The 2,500-nt window shown below is 57.6% G+C and overlaps 1 non-coding gene across 1 annotated transcript in view; it reads left to right on the top strand.

Moving 5' to 3' along the window:
• The first annotated feature begins 2,097 nt into the window (after nt 1–2,097).
• LOC124773565 overlaps nt 2,098–2,500 on the top strand; it is a 1,909-nt gene continuing 1,506 nt past the window's right edge. The window contains exon 1 of the ribosomal RNA XR_007014808.1: nt 2,098–2,500. This exon is cut by the window's right edge and continues 1,506 nt beyond it. This is a non-coding gene — a ribosomal RNA (small subunit ribosomal RNA).

Here is a 2,500-nt window from a genome sequence, read left to right on the forward strand (position 1 = left end):
AACCTAACCCATGTTGTGCCTTAACCTAACCCATGTTGTGCCTTAACCTAACCCATGTTGTGCCTTAACCTAACCCATGTCGTGCCTTAACCTAACCCATGTCGTGCCTTAACCTAACCCATGTCGTGCCTTAACCTAACCCATGTCGTGCCTTAACCTAACCCATGTCGTGCCTTAACCTAACCCACGTCGTGCCTTAACCTAACCCACGTTGTGCCTTAACCTAACCCACGTTGTGCCCTAACGTAACCCACGTTGTCCCCTAACGTAACCCACGTTGTCGCCTAACGTAACCCACGTTGTCGCCTAAACCTGCTCTGTAATTGTTATACGACTCGTTCAATTAGTGTAGTGTTGCCCACCCGCAACCCTCGCAATATAGTTCGCTACTCGCACTCCCCGCTCCCCTGTGTATCGCTTCATGTTAAACACCTTGCAAGTCTTGCTCACTTTCCACATGCTCCTGCTGTACACTGTAATGTGGATGGCAGCAGGACGTACATGCCGCCCCTCCCCACGTCCCCACCTTGCCCCCTGCCTTCGCAAGCTGGTTGGTGAGAACTTTGCATGTTCAATGCCCTCCGCATGCGACGTACTCAGGCTACGTTGTGGTGCGGCCTGTGTCAACTGTCCGCTAATGTCGTACGCGTAAACCACAATCTGTACTGCACATTCGTCCTTATGTACTGAATGATACATCGTGGCACATGTGTGACCGTACAACGACTGCGCCCAAAAACGGCGGACCATACAGTGCAAATATTGTGCACGCAGCTACGTGTCGTCTCCCTATGAGAGCTGGATTGCAGTGTGGTACGCCATAGAGACGTGTGGGAGGAACGGACGCCGTGGATGGCGATCAGCATGAGCTGTCTGTTGATGTATTCGGACCTAGTCGTCTCTCCTCACACACCGTGATGGCATGGTGCACCGCGTTCCATATCTGCGACATGCTACAGAGGCCGGTTGACAGTCGTTCGAGCAATGGACATCGCATACGTACGGGGGCCACCTTCCACGTATTGTCTAGGCGTGCACATTTTGTTGCGTGTATGTGGGCAGACGTAGTGTGGCGTGACACCTGACACAGGCATGCAATAATCGTGGAAGTTGCAAATGGCGATGGACGCCTGCGTTTTCTGGTGAAGTTACGCAAATGAACAAATGGTAACCTGTTGTGGTGCGGTTGTTCTCGCTAGGGGTGAATCGGTGATGGCGACGATAGGTTGAGGTACTAACCGGTTGTTCCAGCGATACCCACCATGCCGACGAAACTGAACGGCATCTGGGTGTGAAGCGATACGCGGCGGTGGCTGGGTGGGACCGTCCCCGGCCGGTGAGGGGGCGCCTCCCGGCGTGCTGGCCGCGCGGTGCGTGGGCGCACGCGCTACAGCCGGCTGGTGGGGGCGGCCAGTGGCAGGCGCGCCGGCCGACGGACGCGGCAGGCGTCGCAGCTGCGCGCCGGCGCACCCTGCGCGCGGCGCCGTGCGGCCAAAGTAGGTCCTCGCGGGCCCGGTGCGAAGCGCGGTGGACATCTTCAGTGTGCTGGTCCGATTGAGGACTGTGTGCGTTGAGGATGCGCCGCCGCCCGGCGCTCGGCGCCGCGACGCCGTCTGCTGCTCGGTCGCCCCAGCGGTTCTCGCTGGTGGTTTGTATCGCAGCTATGCGGATGTGTTGGCGCGTGCGCTGTGCTGGGAGAGTTCGCTTCGGCACCCAAGTGGGGCTTTTGTCCTTCTGTGGCGCTGGCGTTGGAGCTGCCGGTCACCGTAGGTGGCGCGTGTTGTCTCCCGCCGGCAATGCCACGACAGCACGCTCCCGGGCCTCTGTCGGCAGCGGCAAGCTCAGTTGGGAGCACGGGTGGTCGCACCGAAAGCGTCTACTCGCCTAACTCCGGGCGATTGCGCCTCTCTCGAACCCGACCAAGTACTTGGGACGGCGCTGCGCGCCGCCGGGACCTGAGAGGGTTTCGAGGTGTATTGTGCAGGGGAGCTCAGCCTCCTCCTGTTTGCAGAATGATTGAGCGGACGCTTGCGTGTTCGCGCGGGCCCCCGGGACACACTCCCGGGCGGCCGGCTGCTCAGCTCTAGTTGACGCAGCTCCCTGGTTGATCCTGCCAGTAGTCATATGCTTGTCTCAAAGATTAAGCCATGCATGTCTCAGTACAAGCCGCATTAAGGTGAAACCGCGAATGGCTCATTAAATCAGTTATGGTTCCTTAGATCGTACCCACGTTACTTGGATAACTGTGGTAATTCTAGAGCTAATACATGCAAACAGAGTCCCGACCAGAGATGGAAGGGACGCTTTTATTAGATCAAAACCAATCGGTCGGCTCGTCCGGTCCGTTTGCCTTGGTGACTCTGAATAACTTTGGGCTGATCGCACGGTCCTCGTACCGGCGACGCATCTTTCAAATGTCTGCCTTATCAACTGTCGATGGTAGGTTCTGCGCCTACCATGGTTGTAACGGGTAACGGGGAATCAGGGTTCGATTCCGGAG

The sequence above is a fragment of the Schistocerca piceifrons genome, unplaced genomic scaffold (assembly GCF_021461385.2).
Source record: "Schistocerca piceifrons isolate TAMUIC-IGC-003096 unplaced genomic scaffold, iqSchPice1.1 HiC_scaffold_954, whole genome shotgun sequence".
Taxonomy (NCBI): domain Eukaryota; kingdom Metazoa; phylum Arthropoda; class Insecta; order Orthoptera; family Acrididae; genus Schistocerca; species Schistocerca piceifrons.